Source organism: Myripristis murdjan, chromosome 6 (genome assembly GCF_902150065.1).
Source record: "Myripristis murdjan chromosome 6, fMyrMur1.1, whole genome shotgun sequence".
Taxonomy (NCBI): Eukaryota; Metazoa; Chordata; class Actinopteri; order Holocentriformes; family Holocentridae; genus Myripristis; species Myripristis murdjan.
Window position 1 is genome coordinate 906,558 of NC_043985.1, and position 20,943 is coordinate 927,500.

Consider the following 20,943-nt stretch of genomic DNA (forward strand, 5'->3'; position numbering starts at 1 on the left):
GATGGGACAATCAGCAGGTTTTCAAAGTCTGTGGTCAGTGTAACTTATTTAACATTAACCCTCCTATTACGTTTGGGGTCAATTTGACCCCATTCAATGTTTAACATCTCTAAATAAATGATTAACAACATTTTTTTTACTTCATGTTTAATGAGTTTTCCTAATGTAATGGGTACTACCGGGTAAACATGAAATTCACATGATATGTTTTCAATGTCCTGTACACACGTACACATCGGTTATAAATAACAAAAACCTCCACTTAGAAATAATATAAAGCCATTAACACCCAAAAATAATATTTCTTTCCAATTTTAGGTCAATCAGTGAGACCTTATGGTGATTTGCATATTTTTCCATAGACGTGTAATAGAAATACTGGATGTATAAGTCCAGTATTTCTATGCTGTTTGTGGGTTGTGTAGTGTTGTTGCTCTTGCCCAGGTGGGGAGTTGAACCCTGGTCTCCTGCATGGCAGGCAGAGACATTATCCACTTCCACACAATCCACATGTTTTAAAACACATTTTTGCAGAGAGGCAGTTTTTCAAAAATGTATTAATAGCAATGTTGTTGAATATTAAAAAAAATAAATAAATAAACCTGTTACACTGAACATAATTACACAGTTAAGGTGCTTGAAAACAGTTACACTTAAAATAATTACACCGTAAAGGCGGTTTGTTATTTTGTTATTTATTTCTCATTCTAAAAGTAGTTGTAGTTTATTACAACCTGCAGTTTATGGCAGTTTACTTTTATTTTTTCAAAAAAGGTTGAGATTATTATTAATTACAATGTGTTGCAATAGACTCTGAAAACAAAATATGTGTATGCATGTCCTGTTTTTTTGTGCAAACGTTTTCGTATGTACCAAAGGGGGGCCTAGCAGAGAAAGTTTGGGAACCACTGTGTTAAAGCATCCTGGGTTCAAATCTGACCTCAGGCCCTTTGCTGCATGTCATCCCCTCTCTCTCCCCTGCCATTCTTGCCTTTCTCTCCACTGTGACTGTCAAATAAAGCAGAAATGCCGAAAAAATAACAACAACTTCCTGTCAGCACCTGTGTACCTTTGCACCTGATACTGATATTTGTAAAGTGTTTTAAATTGTCTTATCTCAACTTAAGAACTTCATTTTTAAAATATCCACTCTGAAATGCTATATTTTATAAGAAACCTAGTGAAAAGTAGTAGATGATTTTTATACTTTGAGATTTTTGGTGGATGCTATCTCGGCCTACTCAGTCTGCTGAAGCCTGAGGATTTCCTGGTAGAGAATCTCAGCACACCATGCCACCCAAGAAGGACCAAAGCAGCAACCAGAGTAATGGAGAGGAGTGGGTGTCACTCTAATGAGTTCTAATGAGTTAACAAAGGGATCTGTTCATGCAACTTCTGCAGCAACAAGAAAGCAATTTCAAGACTGCTGTGGAATTACTTGTGAGCAGTGTGAACAATTGTATTGACAAACTGACCCAGGAGACACAAGAGCTGAGAAGCAGCCTACAATTCTCCCAGAGGGACATTGATGATCTAACAAAGAAAAATGAGAGGATTGAGTCAGAGAGAACAATTGCTTGAGCTGAAATCAAAATAATGCGGGGTAAATTGGAAGAGATGAGAAAGCATGCTACTTGGAGGGCCAAACAAGAAGGAATAACCTTGTTGTGGATGGCATTCCTGAGGCCCAGAATGAAAACTGGAAGGAGACTGAGGACAAAGTCAGGTGTGTGATCAATGAGAAACTTCACCTGGACAGTAGTCAGATTGTGATTGAACATGTACATAGGACTGGCAACCCATCTGGATATTCTGAAAAGAGACCTAGGCCTATCATGATCAAATTCCTCAGGTACAAACATAAAATGCTAACCACTAACCACTCTTTTATGGATAGTAGGCCTATTAATGATAAGCATCTCCTGCCTGTTTCAAAGGGTCTTGTCATGGCCCATTTGAATGTCTGCAGCATAAGAAATAAGGTATATGAACTTAACTATCTGATTACAGAAAACACCATTCATATCTTAGCCGTATCAGAGACCCATCTGGATGCTACTGTTCTTGACACTGAGATTTCCATTGATGGCTATAATGTTTTTAGAAGGGACAGGAATAAACATGGGGGTGGCATAGCATTATATATTAGAAACAACTTTCTGGCTAAACTGTGCTCTGAGTTTATCTCAGATAGTTTAGAATCTCTATGGGTCAAAGTGCATCTTCCTAACCTTAAGCAGGTGCTGATAGGCTGCTGCTATAGACCTCCTGGGACTGATGTGCAATACCTCGATGATTTATGTATGTTAATTGACAGAGTTTCAGATGTGAACAGTGATATTTTTTTTACTTGGGGATATGAACATAGACTGATTTGCGAAACAATGTCCAATGAAACAAAAGATAGTGTCATTAATCAATGCTTGTAATCTGTCAACCAACCAGAGTTTTTACTAACAGCGCTGGCCATACCTCTGCCACTTGCATAGATCATATTTATACAAATATTCCTGAATACTGCACTAAACCAGTTACTCGATCTGTGGGTTTTAGTTACCATCAATAGCTTCCATAAAAAAGAAATTAATGAAACAATATCAAATTGTCAAAGGGTTGAATGCCGCTTTAATGCTGGCTTTTTGCCCATTAACATAAATAATCAAGCTTGTCACTGATTGAGAAGTACACAGACATGGGACTGAGAAATTTTGGAAAATCAGGCTTTTGGTGACTGAAGGGCTTCTGTGGTACTTAAAACTTAATATTTTTGACCAACTGTTGACCTAAGAGAGCATCAAGTTTTAAAGACCACTGAGCAAGAAACATTTTTAATGCAGTCATGTGTAACCATGTATCCAATCATGTAATCGTGCCAGGCAATATAACCTAAAATCAATATCACAATTACATGAACTGTTAATGGGAAATTTTTTTCTAATGAAAAAGTGCATATCTTATCTCTGTGATTTTAAAATAATAAAAAAAAAAAATAAAGATGTGGCTGCAAAGTGCTGAACAGATTTCAGTTCAGCAGCTACCTTTTTCAAACATGTTGTGTTCATGTTGGGCACCACAGTTAGGGAAAAATATTTTCGCGATGGCACAGTGAATCTTCTGTTGAGGGTTTTAACGAGTTGTTTAAACCCACTGTGCTCTACTATAGTTGTGGGAGCCATATCCTTCGCAGTGTAGTAGGAAATGGCGTCAGTTATTTCTTTCCATCTTCTTGAACCATTTTCATATTGTGCAGTATTTGTAAAAGCTTATGTTATCAACAGTTCCTTTGTGAAGGCACTTTTTGCTGGGCGCTTGTCAGTCTCTCTTTGTTTGAGCCATGCACTGTTGATGTTCACTAATGTGATTGTGCTCCAAGTGTTGAAACAGATTGGTGGTAGTACATTTGGTCGCTGAAATGATAGACACGGCATTTTTCTTTAATACAAGCTGTTTGAGTTGCTCAGTCGGCTCTATGTTTAAGTTCTCCTCCATGTTGCTTCAATGTTGTGGACAGGATGGGGCAGTGTCACGTAACTACACATGCAGTAGTACATTTTTAAGGAGACATTACATGAACACACACAGTGGGGAAAGTATGTCGAATAAAAAATAAAAATTCGAAGATTCCGTCGGTTAGAAATCCGTGTATCATTCGTTCTTTCTATTTTCAATTGCCAATCCAAAATTAAAAAATGAAAAAGTGACTGATTATTTTGTTATTTGTTTTTTAATCTAACACCAAAATCCAAAATATGCCTGGTTTTTCATAGTTCAATTTTAGGCTCGGATCAAAAATACGAAATGGAAAAACAGGAATCAGGACTGAATTTGATTTTATTATTTAATTGGTCCGGTTTATGTAACCTGAAGTTTGGTAATGAGCGGTAGCTCACAGCAGATCACAGCAGCCAGGTGCATTCAGTCCCGCCACCCTGATCACCGCCACCATGGATAGTTATTAGCCTACGTGTTGTTTCGAGGACCAAAGCGTGTGACTCTAAAAGAAGAGGACATGACAACCGAAAAAATCAGCTGAGCTGAGCAGCACCGGACGCTCACCTGTCAGATCTGGCAGACCTGACCGGGTGGGTGCGGTACCGTCCGGTGCCGCGGCCGGCCCGCCTGATGCCGACCCCGTGCCGCGGCCGGCCCGCCTGATGCCGTGGCTAACTGGCGCTGCGGTAGGAGTAGTAACGTGGAAGGGCGCAAGCCAGTAATTTCGCCTAGGGCGGCAACATAGGCAGAACCGCCACTGTGCAATTTCACAGAAAAGGGCCGGGTTTCCCAGATCAGTTAAGAAGGTCTCTGGAGCTACTACCCATCATTGTTAAGAAGCTCAGCTGATTTTTTCGGTTGTCATGTCCTCTTCTTTTAGAGTCACACGCTTTGGTCCTCGAAACAACACGTAATAACTATCCATGGTGGCGGTGATCAGGGTGGCGGGACTGAATGCTCCTGGCTGCTGTGATCTGCTGTGAGCTACCACTCATTACCAAACTTCTGGATCACGTAAACCGGACCAATTAAATAATAAAATCAAATTCAGTCCTGATTCCCGTTTTTCCATTTCGTATTTTTGATCTGAGCCTAAAATTGAACTATGAAAAACCAGGCATATTTTGGATTTTGGTGTTAGATTAAAAAACAAATAACAAAATAACCAGTCACTTTTTCATTTTTTAATTTTTGATTGGCAATTGAAAATAGAAAGAACGAATGATACACGGATTGTTAGAGGTTCTGAATGTTGGTTTTGATCAATTTTCAATTGATTGCCCAGCCCTATCATGTATTCTTGGAAAAAAATCAATAATGTGTTTGTCAATATTTAAAATCACCGCACTATATACAGCAAAAAGCATATTATGTCATAAACACAGTCATACAGTGGTGGAAAAAAGTTTTCGGACACCCCATGCATTTGTGAAATATTGCATTAAGAATCACTCTTAGATCTTCAAGTGCAATTTCTTTTAGTACAGTCACAGCCAAAATACTAAACAAATCCTAAAAAAGCCATTAAAAACTTAAAATTGACTGGTTCCATAAAAATATATAAGAAACTTTGAGTATTGGGTCATTTTGGTACCAGTGATGAAGGTCGTTCTTTTTATTAAAAGACACAATTTTTGTTGCCAAGCTTCATGTCTATGTAAAGCCAGCACATTTGAAAGTTCTTCAGACACAAAAATGGCTAAAACAAGGAACCTAACGCAGGAAACACTCCTGAAGATAAAGATTCTCAGCCAGGAAGGGTACAGCTGCCGCCAGATAGCCAGGAAGTGCAGATGCAGTCCTTCAGCAGTTGGATCCACTCTGCAGAAATACAGACGAACCAACAGCTTGGAAGACAAACCAAGATCTGGGCGTCCAAGGGTTTCTTCAGCAAGAAATGACTGCATCCTGATCCGCATGTGCAGGCAAAACCACTGAATGACATCACAGGAGCTTCAGCAGCAGTGGTCAAACCAAACTGGTGTCCAGTGTTCCACCCGCACTGTACGTGGCCGACTTTTAGATCATGGCTTAAGGTCCTACAAGGCTATCAAGAAGCCCCTGATCAATGAGAGACAGAGGCTAGCCCGGCGTCATTGGGCCCAGGCACACAAGAACTGGACAGCCAGGAACTGGAAGAAGATTCTGTGGTCAGAAGAATTTGTCAAGAATTTAATTTTGTTAGTTTTTCTTGTAAACAATAAACAAAAAAATATAATTTGTATTTGTTTGTATCTGTCTAATGCAGCCACACCTTTTGAAACACAAAAAAGATTTTTCCACAAATATTTCATGATAATATTTGAGATTGTGTAAAATTTTAAGGGTGTCCAAAAACTTTTTTCCCACAACTGTATGGTATTTGATAAAGTACCATATGACCACCAAATGGATAATACTGTGCTATATAATGCTGTTCTTAGAAAGATTCTGCCACTATAACACTAAGCCACAATTACTCCCACACAGCGAACTCTACTGTATTATCTATTATCTCTTAGAGCCAGGACAGGAGAGAAGGTTGGCAATGTAGGAAGTTCTTATCATTTAGCAATGCTGAACAATCCTTGTTCAGCAACTATGCTAAACTGAGGCCCATATAAAGACATGGTGGTAGTGTTGCTGTTGCTGCTACCTTGAAGAGAGTGTTAAAAAGAAAAGAATCCTGCCCAATAAGAAGATCCTATCTCCTGGAGACACAAAATAATTTGGATGCAGATTCAGGAAAAATAGGCATGCCTTAAACTGAAAGTAATTTGTTTGAGTCTTTTTTTAATTGTTGGATTTTCACCACAAATAAAATGACTGAAATTCCTGCTTATTAAAACTATATAGATTTAGGAAACCCACTCTAATGGCTATGTATTGTGAAAATCAAAGAAATATAATATTAATCACATTTTTTGTGCACCATGACCTTGTATTATTTTGGTCTATCTCCATCCGCTATGCAGAATAAGACTTAGCTTCCAGGTTAATGCATGGAAAGGGATACATTTGTGGAAAGCCCTACCAATAAATTAAAAAAAAAAAAAAAGAAACTGATATCAAAATTTTTAATGATAAGGTTAAACTCTTGTTGAAATCCAACCAAATGTGCGAACACTAATTGGTAAAACTGTTGATGACACAGCTTTTATGACTGTAATTGGCCAATGTAATTTTGTACATTTGTAATTAAGGAAATGTTATTGCTTTTGTATCCGCACAGATTAGAGCTTCATGCATGCTTTATTGTAATTGATTATTTTTTAACTAGGTACTGTAGATACTTGTATAGAAAGACCCAACCAGGGACTGGGGTCGCAAACTAGCCTCGGCTATAAACCCCTTATACAATGCAATGGTTTCATGTTTTTATAACTTGATACATTGTTTTTTGTATTGTCCCTGTTAAATAAACATAAATAATAAAAAATCAAATAATAATAATGGTTATGTTCACCCTGTGTGAGCTCAACCAACTTCATGGACTGAAGTACAGCCACGAGTTTCTTCACAGGAGTGACTACACCAACGTAAAAACACTGGAACCTGGAATGACAGCAACAGAAATCCTGTGCAGCATCTACAGACTATATTTCCCAATGCACCCCATTTACCATGGGAAATTTTAACCATTGTTCTGTGACAAAAGTCATAGAACAATGGTTAAAACATTGCCCAAAACTGGCCAAGGAAAGGAACATTATTTGTATAGTAGTGACTGAAAATGCTGCCATCTGTTACACAGTGCAACAAAACCAAATAGTACAGCATCTGCAAGAATGTAAACAAAAATGCTGTGCTCCAACAATGGTGCTGGTGTTGTTTCACACAATTTGTCAGGGTAGGTTTATCAGTATATGAAGGGAGGCTGGGGGCGGCAGTAGTCAATGTGACCGCTGGTCACAGGTTATGATTCCTGCACAATCCTTATACTCTTACACTGCCTTTTTTGAAATGTTTGTCTTACATGTGTCCTTTTTTAATATTAGCACATTTTTATTTCCTAATTATAATTCAATACTACTATAACAGGTAGTCAGTTCTGAGGACTGGGAGTTAAGTTGAGAAGCACAATTATATTAAATGCAATCAGTACAATATGTCACTATTCAGTCTCTCATCTTCCCACTGAAAAGTGTAAGAAAAAGAAAAAATAAGAAAAAGAAAAAAAGGTGCATTACACAGCTATACCCACTCCACCCCCTGATCCCAGTGGATCAGCAACAAATAAAGTTACAAGGGAAGAAAATACACACAATGCAGAACAGTGGCAATAGTAGCAGAGAGACAGGGAGAGCATGACTCAACACTGAAACATCCAACACTGGTTAGCCCCCGCATACCACTGCTTATTGCTGTGTGAGTATGTGAGAGAGAGAGAGAGAGAGAGAGAGAGAGAGAGAGGGACAGACAAAGTTGGAAGGGTGTAGTTTTGCTTTACTGAGACACCAAAAGATGAGATATAAGAGTGAGAGCTATAAATAAATGTGTGTTTGACAAGTTCTATGTTTTCACTGTTGCCTCACTTTCAATCCCCACCACCAAATCTCTCAGTCTACAAGTCTAGTGGTCCTGGTGTTACTGTTCTGTCTACAGAAAAGGAAACATGTTCTGCCCTAAAAACAGCTCTCTTTTCTTTATTTCTCTCGAGATAAAAAGAATAGGTCTCTCTTTTTCTCCATACTCCCTTTTTCAGAGCGAATAAAAAAACAAAAGTTCATGCTCTGTGTGGATAGTCAGCCCTTAACATAGTTTGAGAATGAGCACGTTTACATGCACACCTTATTCCTGTATTAACCGGAATATTCGCAATATTCCGGTTGCGCACGTGTCATGTAAACACGCACCGAACCCGATTAAGGTCATATTCCGGTTGGAGAGAATTCCAAATAAGCCCCCTGGCATATGCTTGTTCCAACCGGAATATTGGGGCATGTAAACACCTTAGTCGGAAAATGCCCCGAACCGGAATATTCAGTCACAACTGCACATGCTTGACCTGCAAGGAATTCTGTGGCGTCTTTGTTGCTATGGTTACCTGCAAGTGGAGAAAACGGCATGGCAAACAGCAGCAAGAGCCAGGAGACTGCAGTCCGCCTTCAGCTAATGAAAGACTTAAATATCATGGAGGATATCGATGGGAGAAAACACAGAACTAGCAACAGAAGAAGAAGAAGAAGACTTCTTCTTCTGGATTTCCGGCAGACCAGACGCCTGTACAAGTACTGCTGCCCCCCGCGGCTGAGTGTCGCATTACATAAGAGAGTGGAATACGCTGAATATTCCAGTTGCAGCAGCGCAGTTACCTTAGCCGGAATATTGAGCCGAACCGGAATATGGTGCGCAGGTAAACGTACTCAATATAGTGGCCAAGCAAAAGCATCATCACCATCTGTGTAGTTAAAATTATAGCTACTGCGCAGCAATGGTCGGGGCCGGGCAATTTTAGGCAATTCTGAGCAACAAGTGGAGAATAGGAAGATGAGAAGTAAAGTGGCGTTCTAATGTGCATTTTGTATCAGTTGAGGCTTGAACTCACGATCTCTGAGACCAAGGACCACCTTCTATCTCACTGAGCTAATTGGCAAGAGTCAATTCATGTGAGGCTTCACAAACTGACTGAGCCAGTCATATGATAGCAGCCACCTATGCATGGAAAGGCAGATTTCAAACCACTGTAAAAAAAAAAAATCAGTCATCAAGACAAAATTCTGAAAATACACATCTTGCATCTAAACAGCATGGAGATGTTGGTAATTTATTTTTAACAATGATTGATTTGCTCCATAAGTGAAAAACTGATGTTTAAGTGTAAAGTGTACAAAGATTTCTTTGGTAATGAGGCTACATTTTGATTAAAGTTGAAAAGCTGTAGCCACCACGTGGTGGTGAACAAAGCAACAAGGATTTTTTTCTGTTGTAATTTCTTTCACTGAACAGGAGCCAGCACTATGTTGATGTTGAATGTCAATTTAGTTTTGTATTTTACTGTTTGCATTACTTTGTTGCATTTTATACAGTTTACCTCCTACAAGTTCTACACAGTTATACAAAGTGATGAGCTGGGTTCATTTTTGTTGGGCTCTGTTTATTAAATTATTCTAAATTATTCCTCCTCAGTCTGCCAAATGATACGGTATCAAATGTTATACTAAAAAAATAATAACAACAGTATAGCCTACTGTTGTGGTTTGTGAGTATGCACATGTGAACACATAAAAACAGTTTATTGCCATGTATGTTTTCACAAGCCAGGATTTTATTGTGAGAAAACTGATCTTGAGGGGAAAAACAAATGGTTTGTTTTCTTACAGAACAGTACATAAAAACATTAAACGGTAAAATGTCCATCACAATCCCCTGGAGTCCAAGGTGACCTGAAAAATGTGAATGAAAAATGATTTTTTTTTTGTCCAACAAAGAGACCATAACTTACAAAGCATACTTTGAAAAGAATTTTGACCCCCTTGAAGCCAGAGGCTGGGTTGGACTTTCTAATTGTTCATTTTGATGAGGGTTGGTCTTTCTTATTGTTCATTTTAATGGGCAGGGACAAAAAACTGTCAGCATTAGTGTTGCAAAGGGGCAGAAAATTTCTGGTAAATTTCCGGAAGTATTCCAGAAACTTTCCATGGGAAGTTCAGCTGGGCAATTTCGGAAAGTTTGTTTTCTCGTAAGACATGCATGCAAACTAATGACATTTTTGACTGTGACTTATTTTGAGTAGATTTTTTTTTCTCTGTCCTTCAAGATTGATGGTGGATAAATGAATAGAAATAGGCTCAACACTCATCAGTCTGCATGCTAAAACAAATTATAACCTAACCTACCTAACCTATAACCTACCGACTTCTTGAATGAAAACTGTATTTATAAGAAAACTGGCTAGCAGAAGGCAGAAAAACCAGCATCACAGTTGAGCTAGCTAGCACCATGATAGATAGCCTCTTAAATAGCTATTGTATAAACACATTTTGACTTATTTTTTCCAGTGAAACTTTAATACCATAGGACAGATATATTTACCCCAATCATATCATCAAAACCTTCTTGACTGGATGTAGTCCATGGGCTAAAATGTAGGCCTAGTCCTGTGGCCTCAGTCGTTCTGCTGCAGTGTGCAGGATTCTAGAAATGATCTGTGCATGGGTTTGAGGAACGCACAGTGCAGGGCAGAAATTCAACTGAATTTGCGTTAAATCTGGTTGTTTTAACCAGGATTATGCTGCAAGATGGTTTTTCTTCAACTACATTAAGTTCCTGCTTATAAGCTAACATGCAATTTTACAAATTTCCAGATTATTCCTGTAAATTCCTGTTAATTCTCATATGTTCCCATTAATTCCCATGAAAAGTTTCCAACTTTGAAAATTCCCAGAATTTTGCAATCCTAGTCAGCATCGACTAATATCTGTCATTGTAATTTTAGTTTTTAAATTCTAAGACATAGACGTTTCCATTAGAGCTGAAACGATTACTCGAAGTAATCGAGTACCTTGATTCTTTTTTTGCCTCGGGTAATTTTTCCTGCCTCGAAGAATCGCTTAATAAATAAATAAATAAATCCACGGTGTTTCGCACGGACTATTTTTAATGTGGCACAACCGTGCGTTAGTTTTTCTCCTCCTACGCTACTGTGTGCTCATACCGAGGTGTGTGTGTGTGTGTGTGTGTGTGTGTGTGTGTGTGTGTGTGTGTGTGTGTGTGTGCGTGTGTGTGTGTGACTGAGGAGCACACACCCACCGGCGCTGTCTGAAGCATAGTGCAGCGAGAACAAAGTAGCAGCGCACTGACATAGATTGTGTAACAAAGTGAAGAGTTGCCACTCTGCTCTATTTTCACTGACTAACAGCAGCACACAGGCTTAGCTTGTCTATTCAGAGAAGAGGTATCACTTAGGCTTATTTTTCAATCTATGTTATCACATGCATACTACTGCTCATTCATTGGTAGCTGAATTGTTAGGTCTGTTTGATAAGCAATTTACATTTTTAAAATAATAATTTAATATATTGTTAAATTTAAAAAAAGCCAACATGATGCAGGTCAAAGACTAAAAAAAGATTATTGACTAAAACTAGACTAAAATACTTTGGATTTTCTTTGACTAAAACTGGACTAAAATGCCAAGACTTTTCATCGACTAAAATGTGACTAAACAAAAAAGAATACAAGTTGACTAAATATGACTAAAACTAATAAGAGCATTTGACACAAGACTAAGACTAAAACTAAATTGAAAAATAGCTGACGAAATTAACACAAACAGAGGTGTGTTAACACGTGGAGATAGAGTTGTCGCATTGCCACAGACATCCGATTATGGCCACTGCTGTTATATTAATTTCCAATGCGATGTTGTGCTCTTCATTTTAAAGTTATTGGTTTAGTTATAGCTGTATGTATAGCGAGCGAGTTTGGTTGGGCCCATATCGTGCTAAAGCCAAAAACCCCAGTCCCCTGGCCTGCACACACCAAACGCGCCCAAGCACGATTGCCCCTGGTATGCACGTCATCCCGTTGAAATACTCAGGCATGGCCCGACATCATTATAAATCAATAGTTCAAATACATTCATCATGTCTTCCATTTAACTAAAAAACGTTTTTGGTCCTTTTAATCGGACATGGGATGTTTATTTACCTTGACAGTTTTGGAGGTCAATTGTCACTCTTCTCTGACAATGTCACACTAACCTCGCGACAGCTGCCACCTACAGTACATGCAGTAGGTTACTGTACCGGGTGGCAGAGGGCAGACTGGGAATGGGCGGCTCGCCCCGGGGTATTATTATTATTATTTTTAATAAATGCAGGTTAAATACGGGAAATTTACGGGAAAATACTAATACGGGAGGGGGCCGGGAAAGGAGGGTAAAATACGGGAAAATCCCGGCCAAAACGGGATACTTGACAGGTATGCTCCTAAAGGTTAGGGCTCATCACAGTGAGTATAAAGCGATAAATCAACAAAGAAACTGTTAATAACTTCATACCCTAGATAAATCCTGGAGGGAAATGAGACCAAATTTGTCAAAAAGCTGACACAAGCCTGGCAGGTTTTCCTGAGACACAACGACAAGGGTACATTTTCTGGTTCATGACTGTCAGCACTACAGTGACAAAACTAATATTCTATAAAGTCAAAAAGTTCCACTGCTAAAGGAGCAGTTTCTTCATCTTAAGAAAAGTAAAGGAACCTTAAAGGACAAATCCAGCAGATATCCAGATATACAAGGCTTTAAATGCGCACATCTCCAAAAAAAAAAAAAAAAAGAAAAGAAAAGAAAATCTGTCACAGTTTCATGTTAGTTTGCACATTCACTGCATTTACATGCTCTTTAGTGATTAAGTTATTCACCATGTATGGACAGTTATCTTATTTCTCGAATGCCATGTATGAAGAAAGTCAATTTCCATAATTGGGGTATGGAATTATGAGATATTGAGTTAAGGTAGTTAGATTTCTCCCTGCCATATGCGTGGCCCAGATTACTGGGCCATGTATATGCTTAATAAGCTTCCTCAGATTTCTCAACAGATTTTTCTGCATGGAGATGTCCAGGAAAAAGACAGCGAATACAGAAACTAACAGAATAAATATAATAAATACACAATGCGCAACACTGAGGAAAGCAAAAACTTTCATTAAATTACATTCATTGAAGAATGCTTAATAATTTTATGTAAACATTACCTCTGATTAAATTATAAGGAAATAAAAAACACATTTGCCACCCCACCCATCCCCATAAAAAGCTGGCTGACAGATGCAGTAGGCTACCTCCAGATAAAATACTGGTTTGTTGCTTCTTGACCAATACACACAAAGCAGCCAAGATACATTATTTTCCTCAAATATTGTTCAGGGCATAAACTACTTAGTTTGTGCAAATTTGCATTGTTGCCTTTTGTTTCTCTAGTCTACTGGCTATGTTTGTGTTGTAGCCCTCCAATGACTGCACATTTAAGATGTGTTGTCAAGTCAGTGGTTGACCAATCAAAATCAACAGCACCGGTAGCACCACTCCAACAATCCCAGTACTCAGCTTAATTTCTTACAGTGGAAAAAAGACATAATTAAGTGCACACTGGAAGGTCCCAGCCTGATAAAGACAGAAGGAAAACATCATCTGCAAAAAACAGGAATGCTCTCCTTCCATGGCTACCCCTTGATATCATACTCATCACAAACAGAAAAGGGACAACACACAACCTTGTTGGGAGTATAGCTTTGAAACTGCTGTAATATTTAGACAGTGTCTCTTTCAAAATATATCCTTTGAAAAAGAATTAAAATGATGGAAAATATAAATATCTCAGAACAGCACAAGCACTGCAAAATTATCAACACTCAAGTAAATATGTTACAGGAAAGCAGAAAATTAACAGAAACTACACTCAGTGGAACTATGCTGTAAAGCCACAACATATTTGTTGTGGAAAAGACCTCTGGCAGGTTTACATGAACGAAGGGAAATTTTCATGTAACGTAGCATTTTTCTAGCTTTGAATTATGTACTGTCAACAAGACTGGGAGCTGAATTGGTTGAATTATGCACACACCAGCCCGGAGTGAACATCTGCAACTTATCTATCATATGTAAGGTAAGATCAGTGATGCTGTATCAGATTTACTGTTTAAATCGCTGTGAAAGGTGCAAATTCACTTGATATATTTGAAGGTCAGATCAGTGATGCTGGACAGTATGTCTTATGCGTAATGCTTGTCTCTTCTGTCAGTGTTTCTCTACTGTTACTCTTCTGTCCCCAATATGGTGTTGCCCTTACCTACCTGCCTTATCTGAGACTGTGACAAAGTGGGCTTCTCATCACCATTTGTCACTTATTTACCTGTTCATTTCATAACCATTTCATTAACACCTTTGTTTGTTTAGTTTCATTATTTATGTTAACCATGAACTCCAATCAATGATGCCAATACACATTACTATCCCGAGTCTGTTTGTGTTTAGCGTTATGTTTAAGAATTCTTACACTCTTAACCTATAGTTAAAACAGTAATGACACACAAACATTGTGGTATCAGTTTATTTTATTACTATTCTCTTCATACAGGTTACAATATTATCTAGTTAAGAATTTCCTGTCTTCTGTTTGTCCTTACTGTTCACGGGAAATCATTGTGTGAGAGGGGACCGCACCACAAGTCCCAACCTGATAAATGTTCAGTAATGTCAGCTACGTCAGCGTCACACAACCCGAGAAGCTACCACATTAGAGGGATAAACTGTTTTTGATTGAGTTTTTAATTGTTTCATTTAGGCTTCGCGGATGATCCAGGAAACTGTGGTGGATGATGCATGTAAGTGCGATAGGAAATTTGAATTTCCTGTAATAATTAAGATGTGTGTTTTGTCAATGCTGTATTTAAGATGTTTTGTTTGCCCACCCCTGTAATGAGGTTGGTTGAGGTTGCATACAGGTTAACGAGCGGTATAGTAATCAGCTGGGATGGATAACTGGTTGCCTTGCATATTGTGCCTTTTGTTTCATTTCCAGTTCATTGCTTTTGGTTCCATTTCCATGCTAGGGTCTCATGGTATACTCTTCAAAATGGTCTGGAAACTTGGCTTGCTGAGCTTCTTAGAGGATATCTGCATTTTTATGACCCATGAAGCAGCTTCTAAATCCTCATATTCCCTCAGCTGTCTCTGTTTCTCACAAATTGGAGTTTTGGTCATAACTACTAATAATGACCATGCAGCCACACTGGTACTGAGTATAAATAAATAAAACATATGATGCCACATTGAGCACACTAACTGTGCTGCCATCTCTGTTTCTATTTCAGGCAAGTTAGACCTTGTTGTCAGTTTGCCCCCTAAGAGTATGGTGACCAATGTGTGGCACTGTTCTACAATTTGGCCTGTTGTCATGTGTCCCACATCAGAAGGGAACGTCCATCATTCTGTTTAGCTGAAGGACCATACCTGTGATCTTGCATACTACCTAAAAAATGAACAGACTTCACGTTTCTGCTAATCTTTTCCCAAAGCAAATACTTTTAGAATGCTGACATCATTTGATCCTTCCTTTTATCCATTCTTTAAATTCCATTCATTACACAATTATGTGAAAATGAACTTTCAGAGTAGGGCTGCACAGTTATTGTAGAAATAATAATCATGATTATTTTTCCCAATATTGAGATCATTACTATTTCACAATTATATGTTTTTGGAACAAAACACTTTTATTTGAGTCTTTTTTAGAGTCAAATAAAAGTGTTTTGTTCCAAAAACAACAAGTCCAATAAGTCTCTAAAGGCTGCTGCACGTGTATTGACTGGAACTAAGAAGAGAGATCATATTACTCCCATATTAGCTTCTCTGCATTGGCTCCCTGTAAAATCCAGAATAGAATTCACAATCCTCCTCCTCACCTACAAAGCCTTTAATGGTCAGTCACAGTCTTCTCTCAATGAACTCATAGTACCCTACCACCCCACTAAAGCACTGTGTTCCCAAAATGGAGGCTTACTTGTGGTTCCTAAAGTCCTGTGGAACCATCCTCCAATTTGGGTTCAAGAAGCAGACACCCTCTCTTGGTTTAGAGTAGGCTTATAACCTTCCTTTTTGATTAAGCTTATAATTATGCATGTTATTAACTGGCCATTTTCTCTCTCCCGTAGTTTTGTGCTCTCTCATCTCCCTTCTCTCTTCCTCTGTCGCTATCAGCAGGTATTTATGCCCCCCCCAGCTCTACAATATGTAGTTTAGTTGTCATTAGTCATACTATTAATACTCCAATTATTAGTATTACTCAGTCCCACTACAAGCAGACCTATAATTATCATTATTACTATTCTTGCTATCATTGTTCTTCCTATTACTATTATTATTATCAGAAGTGGTATCATTATTATTATTGCTATGAGTATTATTATGATTGTTACTGTTGTTGCAACCACTATTAATATTGTCATTACTGCTATTATCACCACTGATATTAGTAAACAGCCAATGTGCTCCTCCCTGCTGTCTCTTTCTTTCTCTGTGTCCATCTCTCAACCCCTCTGGTTGAGGCTGATGACCGCCCACCCAGAGCCAGGTTCTGCTCGGGTTTTTTAGCCCTCTAAATAGTTTGTTTCTTCCTTGCCACTGTCGCCATGTGCTTGCTCTTGTGGGGGCTTTTGGTCCATGGATTTGGCCAACATCTGCTGGGTTTCTGTAAAGTCCCTTGAGATAACTTTTGTTACAATTTGATACTATACAAATAAAACTGAACTGAATTGAATACCCCTAATGGAAGAGAAGGCTGGAGGCCAAGACCAAAGCAACATGGAGAGAAGTTAGCCAGCTACCCGAACTAAGGAAAGGGGTCGTAGTGAATAAAGGCGTGCAAAAGAAATACAACAAGTTGTCCATACTTGAGGCACTGGAGACTGCCAAACAAAGGTTCATAGCCCTGGCTACCTTGCTGAAAAGGTATACTAGAGATGAAGAAGCCAGCAGAATAAACAGGATATTCTCCACTGAGTCATCTACAGTCTTCTCTCAGTGGCAGGGTAGAAAAATGAAAAGAGACTCACCCAGGACTGAGACTGAACAATACTGAAAAAGCTCATGGGAGAAGGAGGCATCTCATAACACCAATACCTAGTGGCCGGTGGATCTCAGAGTAGACCACAGCAACCTCTCAGAGCAAAAACCAGTAACCTGCACAGCAGCAGACATTCAAGAAAGAGTGTCAGAAATAAAGAGCTGGACAGCACCAGGCCTGACATGATCCACATTTCCTTGCTAAAGAAGCTAATTGCACTCCATGGATGTCTAGCAGCACGAACAAACCAGCTTCTAGTGGATGGGATCCATCAAGAGTGGCTTACCCAAAGTCAGACAGTACTGATGATGAAGGACCCCCAAAAGGGAACAATCCCATCCAACTACCAGCCTAACTATCGACTAACCTGCCTCGACAACATGGAAGCTCCTGTCAGGCATCATAGTGAGGAGATTAGTAGGCACATGGCTCAATACATGAGCAGGGCCCAGAAGGGAACTGGCTATAACATCAGTCATCATCAGTCACTCAGGGCTGGAAGGCCAGAAACACCAACTTCTGCTGCACTAATTATATATATCTATATATCTATATCTATCTATCTATCTATATCTAAGAGAGTGGAATACGCTGAAACACGGGAATATGCCAAGTAACATGTAAACGGAATATTCCAGTTGCCGCAGCGCATATTAACACCTTATTCCCACCAAGTTGTGCCACTATTTTTTTTTTTTAATAACAGTGGAACAGGTATAGGGCCCTATAATTTCCGCGATCACGGAATCGCAGACAGAATTGCGGAAATCTGGGTGGCACAACCCCTCCAGTCGTGTCACCTGCACCACCAAGAAAAAAAAAATTACAACAACTGCACCGGCACCGTACGAGTCAAACAGGCAAAGAAACTTTCCAGCTACAGCAGCGCACTGACATGGATTGTGTAACAAAGCGAAGAGTTCCCACTCCGCTCTATTTTCACTGGCTAAAAGCAGCACACTGGCTTAGCTTGTCTATTCAGAGAAGAGGTATCACTTTGGCTTATTTTTCAATCTATGTTATCACAGGCATTCTACTGCTCATTCATTGGTAGTTGAATTGTTAGGTCTGTCAATGTTATTGTTAAATAAATAAATAAATAGAGTGTTATTTGTTACCTCAATTAATTTAAGGTAATTTCTATTTCATTTGTGTGCATTTTAGTCATTAACATTTTAGTCATTAACATTAAAAACACACTCTTTTTTGGTAGTAAAATAAGAGTAAAAGGTAAAAAAACGGAATTTCAAAAAATGAAAACGGAAAAAATGGAATTTGGGGAAAAAATAAAACAGATTTTATAGGGCCCTACAGGTAGAGGAATCAACTGAGTTCCGGGTTCAGAAGGCCCTGCCACGCACCAGCTAATCAAATAAAGAGAATATTCCAACAATAAAGTGAATCACGCGCTCGTCAATTGACAAATTGATGCTCTGATCAATATCATTTGATGTACATATACAGAAACTCTATTTAAATCGCAATATCGTGATACGTATCATATCGTGACCCAAGTATCGCGATACGTATCGTATCATGAGGTTCTTGCCAATACTCACCCCTAATTGACATTAGGAGTGATTATTTAGAACACACATTTCATGTTTAATGTTGGGGTTTAATTATTAATCATTCTACTTTGTCACAACCGAAACATTACCAGATGTTTCGTTGTGACATTTTTAACTACTTCTTAGCATAGTTACAGAATGCTAGCAAGCACATGGCTAGTTAGCATATCATTGAAGACTTGTTCTCACAGAAAAACATAATATGTCGATAAAAACCCAAGATTTTTACCAAAATTTAACTAAACATGTACGGTCGTGACATTTTTTAATGTAACGCACTGATTTTCAGACTTTAGAAGCCATTTATTTCAGAAAATGATGGGAATCAGCAAATTACCATGCATTCATGAGGTAAAGGGCTGCAGAGTGCTTCCCCTTCTCAAAGATTCAGGGGTGTGGCTATAATCCAAACTCAACCAATGGATTAAAACTCTTGTATTTTTGTTGTGACATAAAATCTGGGGACACGATTTTTCAGCATATTAAAACAAATTTATAAATTATTCCCACAATAGATCTAAATCTTTAAACTTCTGTTTAGACTTAATCACAAACATCTGGGTCATTCCATGTAATTTCACCAAATGGCCCACGCACTTGGGTCTCAAAAAACTCAAACTCAAAAATTCACCAGCTGTTTGTTATTTATCCAATTGGCACATTGTAAAATTTTAGTTTGCTCAGATGGATACTTTTTGAGATATGGCCAATTTAGTGAGGGGAGTACATGTTGATTTTGGTGCGATATTCGCGCGTCCTTATTTTCCCTCCATTTTCAGGTGTCAATATCTCAGGAACTACACCACATAGGAAACTGAAATTTGGTACGATAGTACACCTCCACCTACTCTCTCAGAATATACAAAAACATCTGTCATACATCATAACTGGTAGGCATGCCAGCTTGCATAAAGAAAAATTGTTTTATATACCAAGAAAGAGTAAGCTTTGAACTTTAAATTAAAACAGAGATCAGATTTTTTAATACATTCCCACATGCAGTCATGGGCCAATGAATATCTGACAGGAAAACAGTTCATGTATGTATCTCAAAATTCTGGAAAAAAAAAAAAATCAAGAAGCTGGGGCAAATACAAAGTTGTTTTCTGAAGGCCCAAACATGGTCAACCACAAAACCTGCGTAATTTTTTTTCCATTTTTGAGGAGCTGGCATGCCTACCAGTTATGATGTATGACAGATGTTTTTGTATATTCTGAGAGAGTAGGTGGAGGTATATTATCGTACCAAATTTCAGTTTCCTATGTGGTGTAGTTCTTGAGATATTAACACCTGAAAATGGAGGAAAAATAAGGACGTGCCAAAATCACGCCAAAACCAACACATAACCCCCTCACTAAATTGGCCATATCTCAAAAAGTATCCATCCGAGCAAACTAAAATTTTACAGTGTGCCTACTGGATAAATACGTAACAAGTCGTGAATTTTTCAGAATTTTTTGAGACCCAAGTGCGTGGGATGTCCTGAAAATTTGGTGAAATGACATGGAATGACCCATCTGTTAAACTACACTTTTGAAAAAAATCTAAAAAATGTTTTTAGTGTTATTTACATGAATTGAATTTTAGAGGTCGAGGCTGGGGGCAGCTACTTCCCAATAGAAAGTAGGCATACCCTAAGTATAAATGATGATTTTGTATACTTTTAGCTTATCACTATCTCATTTAATGTTTTGGGTTTAAATAGTTCATAAAAAGACATTTGTAACCATATATGACTGAATACATAATTTTTTTGCTTTTTTTGTTTTTTGTCAGGGGACAGCATTTTGGACACGTTCGGTAGAATGCCCCAAATAATTTTCAGTTGGTGCAAAAAAAAAAAAAAAAAAATCTACATGAGTGGACTGCACTTGATTTTCTGATTTTAACTAGCTTTTTGGTGCCTACAGTCTGCATAGAAGAACAGCTGCAACAAGAACTTGTGGTCTCACGTATGCCCCCTTCAGTGCGGCAGAGTATTGTCTGCCTCACCTTGTGCCTTTTCGCTGTGGATTTATGTCCGATCAGCAAGACTAAATACGTTTCATGCATACATTAAATACATGAGCCAGACTATGGTAAGTCAGGGCGTGTAATAAAAGTGTCTGCAAACTTTACATTGGCGAAATACAGAGAGACAGCAACAGGCACGCGCCGATTTGCCGCAACCCAGTTCGTGAGGGACTGCGTCATCTGTGGTGAGGTGAGATTTCGTCGCTGCTGCACCTCAAGTCTCTCCCCTGTACTTGAACAGGAAATATGGAAATTCAGCGATTTTGACTACAAAAATTATCGATATTACTGGAATCATACAGAAAATAAATTT

At 38.5% G+C, this 20,943-nt stretch overlaps 1 protein-coding gene across 2 annotated transcripts in view; it reads right to left on the reverse strand.

The window, feature by feature from the left end:
• Positions 1 to 20,943, reverse strand: part of akap13 (A-kinase anchoring protein 13) — a 270,096-nt gene that overhangs the window by 248,499 nt on the left and 654 nt on the right. The gene's annotated exons all lie outside the window — the stretch shown is intronic.